Raw genomic sequence first — 13,809 nt, 5'->3', positions numbered from 1 at the left:
GATAAGTCTTACCTGGAGAATTGGCTATCAGTTTCCCCCATGGACTCCAGATGCCAGTGTTTTTTCCAGTCTTCAATCATTATGGGAAAGGTGCAGGCGTATCTACTGGCGGAACCAATGTCATTTTCACCTTGACAACAAGAATCAGCTGGCAGTAATGCAGATATATTAGCATATGGGTACAATTATATTTTGTCATATAAGTATGCTTGAATCAGTGCTTACCTTGATACCAAAGAACACCATATATCGAGAGTGGAAGGAGGGGACTTATGATTGCGTTCCACAGTTCGTAGTTCTTTGGAGGCCATCTGCAACAATGGACATGGTTGAGTTGAACGTCCGGCAGATTCATTCATCGTTTACAACCAACGTAAATCCAGATGCAACAAACATTACCCTCGTTTCCCCTGACTGCTGCACTTGGACACCACTTCTGGTGAAGACCACCAATTGATGGCAGTGCCGCCAACGTCAGCTTCCACTAATCCAATAGGTTAGTTCAGGTGAGGGTACATGCGCTCTCCAAACATGAAACATATTGCTGAAAACCCACTCAGGGCTTCTGAAAAGAAAAGGAAATCTGATAATACACCTCAATCAAAATAATTTAACTGGGGAATGTTTAACTTGATCAGTAAAGCTACCTGCCTTCGTTTATTATTATTCTCATACGACAATATAGACTTCAACTGAAATAATGTCTATTTCTGCCAACTTATTTTTTAAAATGTTATTTTGACCTTGCTGATTACGGTTCGTTGCCAAGGTTCGTTGCCAATATTTTTCGAAATACAACTCGGACATGTTAATAGAAATAAGGAATAACTACAATGAAAGTATGCTTCAAAACTTGACACTGAAGCTCTTTCAAGTAAAGTAAGCATAAATTGTGATTCGTTGCTATTTATTATATATGCTATAATTCAGACATGTTGCAAAATACACACATGTACTAATAACATTCTGTAACGTTTCAGTCAAGATAGTAAGGAAGGACGTGTAATATACTCAACAACAAAAGTTCCTGTGACACCACTATGTTAGTGCATTTTTCAAACAAGTAAAGTTTGGTTTTCAATATTGTAGTACATGTATTGAATCAAGTCACAAAAACGCAACTGCTACAGAAGAGCATGCATTCCATGCAAAAGTTGACTTTTATTCAAACCCCATGCATTTCACGACAAAGAATGGGTATAAAAACATATGCGTTAACGGTATTCCATATGCATTTTTTAGCATCGTGCTGACAACAACCACTCAGAAAAACAACAAAATTACGCAATTATTCAACATGACGAAATGCCACGCCTGTCCGAAAATGAGCGTCTGCGAGCCAGTAGTATGCTTGAAGCAGGATCGAGTCAACGTGATGTTGCAAGACAATTTAACGTCGACAGAAACACAATTTGGTGTTTATGGCAACGTTGGCAACAGGAGAATGCAGTCAGAGACCATCCTCGGAGTGGCAGGCCACGCGTAACCAATAATCGACAAGACAACTGGATTCGAACAGCACAACTACGAAATAGATTCCAGCCAGCAACAGTGACTACAAGAAGCATCCCTGGCCTTCGACGAATATCTACACAAACCGTACGTCGTCGCCTCAGATGTGCAGGGATTGTCGCCAGAAGACCCGCCAGACATCCCATTTTTACAGGAAACCACCGTCAAGCACGTCTACAGTGGTGCAGACAACGTCTACGCTGGACGGCCACGCAGTGGGGACAAGTTCTATTCACTGACGAGTCTCGTTTTCACCTCAGCCACAGCGATGGACGGATTCAAGACTACCGACGTCGAGTTGAACGTTACGTCAATCATTGTGTCATGGAAGAAGATCGGTTCGGGGGCGGCAGTGGGATTACAGCAAGACAGAGGACCCGTTTGATAGTGGTAGAGGGAAATCTCAATGGACAGCGCTACCGCGACGAGACGATCATCCCTGTTGTTCTACCGTTTTCAACATGACAACGCCCGGCCTCATATTGCTCGACTTGTTCGGGAATCTCTTCAACAAAACAAAAGGGAATGTCATCCCCTGGCCGGCTCGCTCCCCTGATCTCTCACCAATCGAGCATATGTGGGATGAGATGATTCGGCGCCTTCGACGTCAACCACGTGTTCCACAGACTCTCCAGGAACTTCGAAACATGCTCAAGCAGATATGGACAGATATCCCACAGGACTTTGTGTGACGCCTGGTCCATTCCATGAGACGGAGATGTGTTGCTTGCATCGCAACCAGAGGTGGACACACACGCTATTGATTTGTCAATTGACATTTTGGCATGTTCATGTTTTGTTTTTTTATGGAATCACGCATTTTCTGAAGTCAGTATGGCAAATTAAACCATTTGAACACTTACGGGAGTCTTTTATCTGTTGCAAACCGAAATTGATTCAGATTTGGTAAAAACAAAACTTTGCATTAAATCTTATTCAATGTCACAGGAACTTTTGTTGTTCAGTATATCATTAGGCGTATAGGTATGCTTTAAATGGGAAAGGAAAACATTTGTTTTATATAATGTTTGTACTTGTGTTAGGCGTTGTCCATGGTATTGTGACCCTTTGCAAGTCCATCAGAGGTGTTGACGATGTCACGTGAGCAGCCTTGAAAATCCTAATCTCAAGAAACGATAAGGCCCCCTGTATTTCCACTGACGAATTCAAAACCTACAACACATATGCAGTGCACTTATGCAACTATGTTGACACTTTATGGTTTGGAATATAAAGGCATATATTAAGTATTTACATAGATACCATTTAAACAAATAAAAGTGACAAAACCTTTTCCATAATCATAAGAATTCACTGCTTAAAGCATCGTCCTTTCTACGATGACGACAATATCATTAGCACGTGTTTACGATTCACTTTCAACTGGTCATGATACCAGTTTTTCGCGAAAGGGTGAGCTTATTCTGGCCCCACCGACGGTATCCGTCACAAACACATGCAAAGGCAAAGTAATTGGTTCACCTAAAACATATGGTAGAAGCCAGCATAGGGAATTGCAGCGGACATTGTTTTGGTTACCGATGCGTGAAATATGTAAATGTCCTTCACATGTCAACCATAAAACCTTTTGAAAGCTTTTCTGATGCCATGAATGTTGAAACTTGTCCAACAAAATGTTAGTTGTTTTACTGTCCTTCGTCGACAGAATTTTAAACAGTTTACATATATATTATTAAAGTCAAATTTTGTCTCGTCACGATATGGCTGCAATATTGCTGATGTGACGTTAAATATTAACTCACTCCCTCACCCACAAGTGTTGAGCATGAATCATATGACGCTCTTTGAAATCTTCATAGAAAGAGCATTCTAGATTGTATCTCAAATTTGTGAAACATATAAACCTAAGGCTGAAGCTGTCGTAGTATTATTCGACATAAATGGAGAGTTGACCATATTGTTACCATAGTAAGATGAGAATGTTATATCTCCATAACAAACTGAAAATATACATTATTGTGTTCTCTTGTAGAGTTGCTGATTGTATACAATCTCTGTAAAAGAAATTGTTGTCAGATAAGTATCAACGACAGGAAGTTTTTAACCCAGTACTTGTATCATCTAGACAATGAAACAATGGGCCCATACTGACTTGAACTAATGTTTGTTTCATATTTTATATGTGAACTTACCTGATAGAACTACGAATATACGGAATAACCCTACAAGAGTCCACATGTTGACACTCAAAGTGGCAACAGACATATGAGATTATATAGCCATGGCTCAGCGGCCTGCTTATAATGATCTAGGGCAGATGTAGCATTCTGGATTCTCCTGCTCGGTCAAGGTTATAGTGGGTGTTCAATGTCATGATGATTGACACGTACGTAGGTATCTGGAGAACAGGGGAAATGTGTAACTGATTGACAGTAAAGCATAGCACCAAAGTTATAGAGAGCGTTTGTTTCGTAATAATAGGTTGATTTGGTGCTTTTTAGTATGACCAGCTTGTAACATCAGATCAATGAAATCTTTCAGAGAAGGGCTAAAATAGTTGTTCACGTTTACATTGATGATTGTACAATACCGAGGGCGCGCCCCTGATCATGATTACTTTTATACATCATGTAGATCCAGTTACATATTCGTGTATACGATATTATTTCTCCGATAAAATACTGTATTTATTGGTTGAAATAAAAACCTATTTTCACCGAGGGGAATATCACTTTTGACCCGGACTACTGTATAAAGAAATACTTCCCCAAACTGAAAATGGCTTTATCCCTTTTGTTTCTTGTCTGCTGTTGATTTCATCAAGGAACTTCCCGACATCCCTGATGTTACATCGCGGTTTGAAGAGAAGCCTTGCCGATGATTAAAACTATTTTGTCCACGTTACAACTAACCATTGTCTGACCTATTTGTTTACAGGCATTTTCTTCCAACTCTGCGACCTGTATAGTACCGAATGGTTATAAGCGGCTGATAAGCTGTTTAAAATGTCGGTCCTTGTTTTGAGACAAGATTTCCTTCCCGCTCTCAACCATCGTTATCCTCAATTGTTATAATTTCAAATGGCATTAAATAGTATTCCAAAAATAAATATATTTGTTTTCATTATGGTTGTATAAAATGTCGTTTTGTCTTTTTCGTAGGCCTTGTTGAACTATTCATTCTATCAAATGTGTATTTGAACACCATATCATTAAATATTCCATTGCTTATAATATTCAGGTTGTTTTTGCGTGATTCTGCTTCTCATACTGATTACACGAGCCGACTTGTGTGTTTACGTTCCGATGACGCATTGATCAGACGGCTTGGAATATAACACAGATACAGCGAAATGGGGGATGATCATATGTAATTACATCACACACCCGTGAGAATTCCCAGTAAGAATAGAGGTCCCATCCAACCAATGCTCGTCAGAAGAGGCGACTAAATGAAGTATGTTGTCATCTCGGTGATTTGGTCGACAGTTAAGCTTTGTATCCAATTGCGTGGATCGATGCCCATGATGTTAATCACTGGATTAACAGACGGCCATCATATGGCTTGAATATTGCGAACAGCGGCGTTAAACAGCTCTCTATTATTCTGTTCACAGCTTATTTCCTGATATAACTATAAGTGAAATTAAATGAACGTTTGTTATGTCTGCTGTCAGCTGACAGCATTAACGTTTAAATTACCGAAACAATTGAGAAACAATACATATGAAGAACTAAAACCCTTCTGAATTACAGTGTGAGACAAAATGAAAAATATTTTAAAAATCTGTTTAATTTAATAATGTAATATCCATGGCACCATTCCTATAATGGGAGATGATTTTTTTAAAACTCTGCAGTGTAGCCCTAAGTAAACCGATTGACATCCAACTACCTTTCATTAAGGGATCAACAATGAACACCTTGGAGATGAGAAACTTCAATTTATGCACCAGGTGTATTTACATTTATTAACAGTTATGAGTTATAATAGCAGGGTACACATTCTGAATCGCGGTTTCATTTAAATCCATCGGTCTCCTAAAATGTCTGCGCGGTCAGCTCGTTGTCACGACCATACTGCGCTCTTCGTATCGCTCACGTTCTCTCCAGCCACTCATACTGAACCCCAGACTTGTTGCGGACACGACCAATGCCGTCTGGTGACTCACTATTGGTGCAGGTTTCTTGTGGCCGTAACTGTGATACAGTTTCTCACGATCAGAGCAGTAACCTGAAATGGATAATGTCACTGTAATATTAATAAATGTTGACTGAATTATTCATTTTCACAAGCATTTATTTTATAATTCCATTGATTATGTTATTAGGAGGTATGTTATTCTGCACGTTATATTTTCCAATGCTTACATCAAGTCTATTAGCACATATAAGTTCTTTGCTCATACCGCATAGCCGTCATTGTTCCTGACTTCAATTGGTGTCTTGCCGTCGTTTAATACAAGGATGTGCCTGTTGGGCTTAATATATCGTTATATATTGAGGATGGTTCTTGGTAGTCCAGTCCTATCTTGTGATAGTTATGGCCTAGAGGTGGCAGTGAAACGACCGTGAACACTATAATAGATAGAAAAAATGATTAATGTAAGTGTCCTAACGTTCAGACAATTGCATTGAAGTCCTGTGTAGGAAAAGTATTAAAACGTTACATTAGAGCAAGTTTTGACAGTCGATATCGATATGTTTTAAAGCGTGTTTCAAGTATCCCCACGGCCCAAGGTTCATGTCAACAAGCCATAGATACACTCTTCATGCCGGGACATAGCCATAATGATGTGTCTGGGCACAGTGCACATCTGGCCAGCCCCATCTCATGCTGGGGTCATCACGGAACGCCGCTAGCTACAACTGAAAAACATTACTGGGGTGTAATCATGATAGGAGTGCACATGAAAATCCATGAACTCAATTATAAGTGTATATTTTAACAATTTTTCTGATACTAATGCGCTTGAACAAATCCAAAGGGGAAGGATCCGTCCGTTTACTTGGGGGAGGAGTTATTGGCCATCTCGCTGAGGGTCAGGCCTATACCTACCTGCAGGTTAGGGACAAACTCCCGAATGCCCACATCAAGGGAAAACGTCGGGCAAACTATAAATGTAGAGAGGGCGTGGTTTGATTAACCTGGAGGCTCTTCCTGATAGAATCGTATAGTGCGCTTTTGTACTCATTGCAAACAAGGCATTCCACACTTTTCTTAAAGGTTTTCTGCTCAGGACCAGTCACTCCTCGTTCGAAACCGTCAATGTGTGGTTTTGTATCGAAATGTAAATAAGAAATGTACAATGTCATTATGCTATGAATTTAATAAGACTGTCCAACACATTGTCAGTGGATGCCCAGCTTTGGCACAAACGAAGTACCTTAAGCAACATGATGAAGTGGCACGATCCTTTTACTACCGTATTCGCCATGTTTTTGGTTTTGACAGAGAGGTCCATCCATGGTTCGACCCAGAATATGTAGAGGGCATCATGGAAAATGATCAACATAAAATTCTTTGGAACAGGCCCGTATACAGCCTTAGACGTATACAGCCCAACAAACCTTACCATGTCCTTTTTGATATATCCAATGAAATCATTAATATCTGTATTTTCTGTCCCTTTTGACACTAATGTGATTGACAAGATTCAGGAAAAACATGGCATATATATGCAGACCTCGCTTTCGAAATGTCACGCTTGCATCCCAACTACCAAGTTGTCCGACTCATTGTTCGCGGTGCCTTAGGTTTGGTACCTCCCAATCTGTTGACTGGCGTTGCGAGAGTACCAGGTTTGCTGCTAGGAATACAGCCCTTCTGACAATCTGGGTAATCCAGAAGGCTGCAATGGTGGGAGTCCTCACATTCTCCGACAGATTCTCGGTGGCCAGGATTAGGCAGCGCTTCCTGGGAGAAGTCCCATTCGCTGTCTGGGCTGCTTGTAGAAGGGGCAAGGGCCCTGAGCTGATGATGAGCCTAACCAGCTTGACTGTGTCAGGATCACCCAAATACTCTTTGCTGCATTTATTTTTTAAATCTGTATAATAATAATAATAATAATAATAATAATAGGTCATACATACTCACACGCAAAAAACCGCAAGTCGTGTATGCAGTATACATGTTATTTATTTTCAACAGTAAAGACAAGAAATACTAATAGGGCAAGATTGACAAAAATTTGATGAAGACAGTTTCATGGATTAAAAGGCCTTAAGGGCTTACACAGTTTCGGGTCAATACCCAAAATGTCAGTCAATACCTGGTGTGACCACCATTAGCATTGATCACTGCCACACATCTCCTGTACATTGAGTGGATCAGACGATTTGTGAACGCCCTAGGGATCCTCCTGCACCCATCCAGAGCAGCTGTGCGTAGTTCATCGGCAGTTGTAGGGACTGGGCGCACATTGTGCAGACGCCTTTGAACCTCATCCCGCAAGTGTTCGATGGGGTTCAGATCAGGGCTGAGAGCTGGCCACGGTAGAACACGGATGTTGTGTTGTTGCAGAAAGGCCATGGTAGCTCTGGCAACATTGGGACGAGCGTTGTCCTGCTGGAAAATGTGTTGTTGATGGTGTGCAAAATATGGAACAACGTGGGGTCTGATCACTTGGTCGATATACCGCTGAGCAGTGACGCCGTGTCCCCGACCTTGACCAACATTCACAAAGCACATGGGTCCAAGTCCAATCCCTGCCCATACCATGACGCTAGGTCCACCCCATGGACCCCTTTCCACAACGTTTCTGTCAGCGAAACGATCACCTCGACGCCGCCAAATTCTGACTCCGTCTGCATGGGAGACACAAAAGCGACTTTCATCAGAGAAGATGACACGCCTCCACTCACGATGACGCCAATTGCGATGACCCTGGATAACAGGACGACGTGCTGGTCGGCGACATCTGAGGTTGTTGGAACGGAGACGTAGGATCACAGTGTCCCGGCTCATGTGTCAATTATGTTTTCCTATGGTCTGTTGAGCACTTTCACTTGCAGTTAGGAACGGATGTCGCTGGTGTTGACGGGTAATCTGCCGATCTTGTCGAGGTGTGGTGACCCTAGGACGACCGCTCCGAGGAAGGTCATCTGTGGTCTGTGTAGCATTGTATCGATGCAGGAGACGGTAAATTGTGGTAATGTTAACGTTGAAATGATGGGCAACATCTTGGACAGACTCTCCAGCTTCCAAACGTCCGATAGCCTGGTTTCTCTGGATTTGAGTTAGGCGTGGCATTGTTGACCAAGGAGTGGTAGGTCCAAGATTCGGCCACAGTTTTATACCCACTTCAGTTCGTGACAGTTCGTGCATTTTCGATTTCGCGATAAAGGGGGCATGATACCCACATATTCATTGAAATGGTGCGTTTTGGCTATACGTTTTTTATGTTGCGTTTTTACTCGGGGCTTCCAAAATGCAACCAAAAATATTGATAACACCAACAGGCTTCACTACATGCTAAAATTCGTATCAATTTATGGTTCCGTGTTTGTTACCTATTTGCTTAAAACCACTTGCGTTTCTTTTGCGTGTGAGTGTATATTACGCATATTTCCAATCCACACAGGGGCATGGCCGAAGCCTGCATCTGTCGCCCCAATGTAAAATGTTTTCTCTCGATCATAGAAGGGAAAGCGCATACCATTCACCGTGGCTGGTGTCGTTTTCACCTTGAACATGTATTTAGACATGTTGACAAATAGCATGCATCTCTTCACAGACAAAAGTGTTTAGCCAAGTTCATCGAAGGATAATGATGATCTACTTAAAGAGTATTTGATTGTTTAGTGTACGTTTAAACAGTTTATATTCAGCTTAACCATGATTCCACAGTGCACCGTATTTAGACGAGAGAAGAAGTGGGCTGATCAAAGCATTCCAAAGGTCATAACTATTGGTTGGCCAATGCCCGCTGCAAACACAATATGAAACCAAATGTAGGTGTTATGAATGAAAAACGGGCAGGAAATAGTCATAGATTTATATTTCTTTTCTGTATGAAACAATCACGTCTTCTAAAACATCATCATGCATCCAGAAACATCATTTGATCTACAGTTCCGTACAAATGCTAATACTTCAACCCTCTCGGGCACACACCAATAGTAATGTTCCACTCTGCCCATAAGTCTAACTCACAGTTATTGTGTTTATCCATATTGTCAAACAGTTCACATGCATGTAACAAACTGTGTGCCTACAGAGCTTTCATTGATTCCTAGTTTGACATCACCTCTGGCGAGGACCACCAGTCAGCGCTGTCGCCGCCCCAGTCTGCTTCCACAACAGGTGCAGGTACAGGCGCTCCCCAAACATGAAATACATTGCTGAGAAAGCCTTTGGGGCATCTGAAAATAGCAAAGTATATTTTATATCATTCTTGTACACTATAATGTGACATTTTCAGCAATCATGTTAAACAATGATAGTTCAATATATGACACATCCCACTGACAAGCCAATTGCAGCAGAAATGTATCTGTCATTAGTGCAATAATCAGCAACATAATGGCTCGGTTTCGACTAGGTGTAACAGAAATGATATTGAACAAAGACACCACCAAAAATATATCTATCATTTTTTGCAATAGCTGGTCTCATTATGTGTCCTTCCCATCACCACGCATTAAGCCTTGTCTGTGGTTATTCGTGTCCAGGGCACTTTGGTCAAAAGGTTTGTTCCTTTCGCTTGCAACAATGTAGTTTAAGAGTACTCGTATTCAATTCTGAATGGATTTAACTATGTTGATTAGTTGTGTTATATAAGGAGACATATGTGATAACAGTCCAACAATGTATTGTTTAGAGTGTAGATAATGAATAGCATTGATTAAATCAACTATGGACTCCACTCCAAGAACATTAGGCTACTCAAGGCAGATCACACCACGAACAACTATCCCTGTGTTGATCTGGCGTCTTTGAAAGTGCAGCTAAGCGCTAATTGTAAGGTGATCGTAACTTTAGGATCATTAGACTTTGGACTGTCGTAGCGCTACGATCGCTTTGTGGAATGGGGTTTATTTTGTGCAGAGGTGAAATGCTAATGTGTGGCAATGAAAGTAAGTGATTTTGTGGCAAGAACATTTCCGAAGTAATCAAGGTTCTAAACACTGCACTGTGACAGTCAAAAAGCACGAGACCTTTGGCAGCACCTGACCTTAGACTCGATTGTGAGGAGACGCATATTGTTGTCCTTGAACCAAACGCTCAAAGACACTTTATCAACACATTTAATCATTAAGGAAGCAACAGTTTGGATCATGCGACGTTTGCAGCATGCTGAACGTTTACCTAACATTAACAAGTTGCAGGTGGGCGTACGTCAAACTATTGATGCCCAAACGCTGCAGTCGGCATATTGTTGGCCAGGTACCAACAGGCACATAACGTCGATGATCGACGCCGCTCTGGACGCCCACCACACCAACCGTTAGGAACTATGATATCTGATTGCCTCCTCCTCAACAGATAGGATCATATGATTTCCATTTGTCAATATCATATCTATATCAGAAGATGTGATTCTGATTCCCACTACCCCCTCCTTGTTTGGCATAATATAGTTTTGTCTGAATATTAGGAATGAAGCGCAGAACATTTTCTTATAATACATATACAACTGACTTATCGTTTAGTATAGTCCCGTATATAATCTGTACATGATGGTACATGCTGGATATTGATCTCAATGTTTCTCTGGTAGGAACACACCAACACATCCCCACAAAGGACATCTTGTAGACGATTTGTTCACTCGCTCGATGTGACGCCGCACTCAGCAATATTCCACCTATATGACGTCGGTCTGTTAATAATCGAGTCTGGACCAGACAATCCAGTGGTAACATCATGAGTATCATGCCACGCAACTGGGATACGATGACATGCATCAACCAAGTCAGAGAGCCTGATCATGACCACCTGATCCCGTTAGTCGTCTCTTACGTCAAGCATAGTCGCCATTTCCGAACATGGGTTGCTGAAGATCTATTCTAACCCGGATCTTCACGGGTTAGTGTCTTAGAGACTGTACCTATGCACGTCATGTACAGACAATATTAACCTCCTTTGATTAATTTCTAATTCTACTCGCTCATCAGAATATTCATACTTGAAAAGTATTTATTATCAAGTATTATAGATATCATATATGTTAAAATATGCTACGATAAATAGTCTACGAAGTATTCAAATCGCATAAAGCGCTTTCCATATTTATCAGAAATCTGTACCAAAAGTCGTGTGTAAGATTCCAACTATATCGGTCGTATCTGGTGTTTGCGAAAGGGTTTGCGTTACGTCGTATAACGGCACGGGGCGTTAAGCACGTGGCCACTAACGTGTGAAGAGAGGTTCCAAATAGCTAATGCCACAACGCTTGGTTGTATACCAGCGTGTTATGGTGCCCTGCTCTGATGGTCGTGGGCTGTGGGCATTGAACAGAGATCGGTGTTTTGCATTTGTGACACAGACAGTTATACACGTGCCAATAGTTGATCACATGTCAGAGAAAAAATATATTGCTTCACATTTTAAAGTGAGTGAGTAAGGTTTTACACCACTTTTAAAATATTCCTGCTTTAACAACGGGGGACACCAGCGAACGATGGAATATGTAGGGGTTTGAACATGTTCACGTGTTCTGTATTCAAACGACCTATTTGTTACTAAGTATACCAGTAACTACTTAAGTGAGTGTTTGACATTTCTGTGTGCAATGAGTACTCTTATTGACACGTTCTAAGGGAGCAAGGTTTGCGGCTATTAATCAGCGCTATTAAAATACTATTATATGATGAAAGCATGTGGGTCGGAGGGTATGGACCAGACATTCCAGCAGTCAAAAAAAAGGAAAACCAGCCTGTTGGATGTCGCCCTGTTAGATGAAGCACAGAGAGCAACATCAAACATTTCAACCAACCGTCTCCCCCAGCTTTAGTTCCCACGATACAACGATTTTGCCGAGTTGAACGACTGGTCCCAGTTGATCCCAGAACTACTATAATACGCATATATTTAGGGGATGACAATAATAATGAGCATTGTATATTTCTTCCAATGTGCACCAAATACATCATATCGATAGTGAAGGCTATCAACTGACTGGTGTGGCTATGTTCTTCTAACGTTTGTTTAACTAACAAAGTAGTTGATAAGGCAGCACATCATGCAAATCACAGTAATATTGAACGATAGAGTTGAAAACAGTTTCGTCCTGTTATGCTATTGGTACATATTGTTTGCAACAGCGAAATATAAAGTTGATGACAGTTAGGACAGATATGTGTTCAGCATTTATGCATATGTGTTGACTCGTTAGACATATTCAACTGTGAAAACTTCATCGCCCCAACATGTACTGATAGAAATGAATAAGATAACACGTTAGACACATTAAAACGATCTGCAGTCATGGGTTCCCAGCCCTGTCTACCAAATACGCGTTGGAAACAATGCACACAAACACATCTCAATATTTGAATCTGACATGTGTTGAATTTGTATGCAAGATTTCAAATGAACTGACAGTAAAGCTTATTTCCCTATAGTTTTCATTGTTCCCTTATTCGTGCCCATGAGTATATAATCATCTGGCATTAGCAACCAAGCGATATCTCACACGAAAGTCTAAAATCGGTGGGACAACTTTTACAGATTATATTTATTCCATTTGGCATTAGGAAAAATTGGGGAAATTAGTATGTAATCCGTGGGGTGGTTGATACTTTCTGAGCCCCACAAAGAAAGACTTGACCTAAAGAAATGAAAATGATTAAGGTTTACTTTTCAACATACTTCCCTTCCACAGAAAGAACTTTTGCAAACGACGATGGAAGGATAGTATCCCAGTTTCGTAGCAATCCTGTTCTTGTATTAGCTGTCCACAAAACGTTATCCACAGCTGCTCTTAAGTCTTCGTCCATTAGGAAACAGATAATGTCTGACAGACCTAGATGGATGCTGAATGAGTTCAAGGTCGCCCACTTGACTTGTAGCCATTGCAATAGTTGATTTGTGCACTGGCGCATTGTCCTGTACTCCTGGGACATGCCTACTGAATTCGCTTGTGGGCCATCCCCATTTCGTGGATGCTCGGGGTCATTTCTGGTGTTACTGACGGCACATATATACTGAACCGCAAAAGAAACGTCACTATGGATATATATATATATGAGAAACCTTATTTGTTCAAACACTGTAAACATACTTTGGGACATATTAAAAAGGTGAAACTTGGCAAAAGTGATCATCAAGGTTGAAACGAAAGTGTCAAATGTTGAATGGATGAGGCGGTTGATGAAGGCCATAGGCATTTGA

The 13,809-nt window shown here is 41.1% G+C and overlaps 2 long non-coding RNA genes across 3 annotated transcripts; both read right to left on the bottom strand.

Annotated features, from left to right (window-relative positions):
- Positions 1–32: 32 nt before the first annotated feature.
- LOC125373538 lies at positions 33–2,691 on the bottom strand. Of its 2 annotated transcripts, XR_007218388.1 has the most exons (4): positions 2,547–2,691; positions 400–565; positions 226–311; positions 34–130 (listed from the first exon to the last, which is right to left on the bottom strand). It is a non-coding gene; the product is annotated as an uncharacterized LOC125373538 (long non-coding RNA). The 2 variants fall into 2 exon arrangements; XR_007218387.1 differs by having other exon boundaries at positions 33–311.
- Positions 2,692–5,434: 2,743 nt separating this feature from the next.
- LOC124112823 lies at positions 5,435–13,568 on the bottom strand. Its single transcript, XR_006857677.2, has 4 exons — positions 13,288–13,568; positions 9,690–9,836; positions 5,882–6,050; positions 5,435–5,706 (listed from the first exon to the last, which is right to left on the bottom strand). It is a non-coding gene; the product is annotated as an uncharacterized LOC124112823 (long non-coding RNA).
- Positions 13,569–13,809: the final 241 nt, after the last annotated feature.

This window comes from Haliotis rufescens, unplaced genomic scaffold, assembly GCF_023055435.1.
Source record: "Haliotis rufescens isolate VD_foot unplaced genomic scaffold, xgHalRufe1.0.p SCAF_5, whole genome shotgun sequence".
In the NCBI taxonomy this organism is placed as follows: Eukaryota; Metazoa; Mollusca; class Gastropoda; order Lepetellida; family Haliotidae; genus Haliotis; species Haliotis rufescens.
This window is presented reverse-complemented; position numbering and strand designations above follow the sequence as displayed.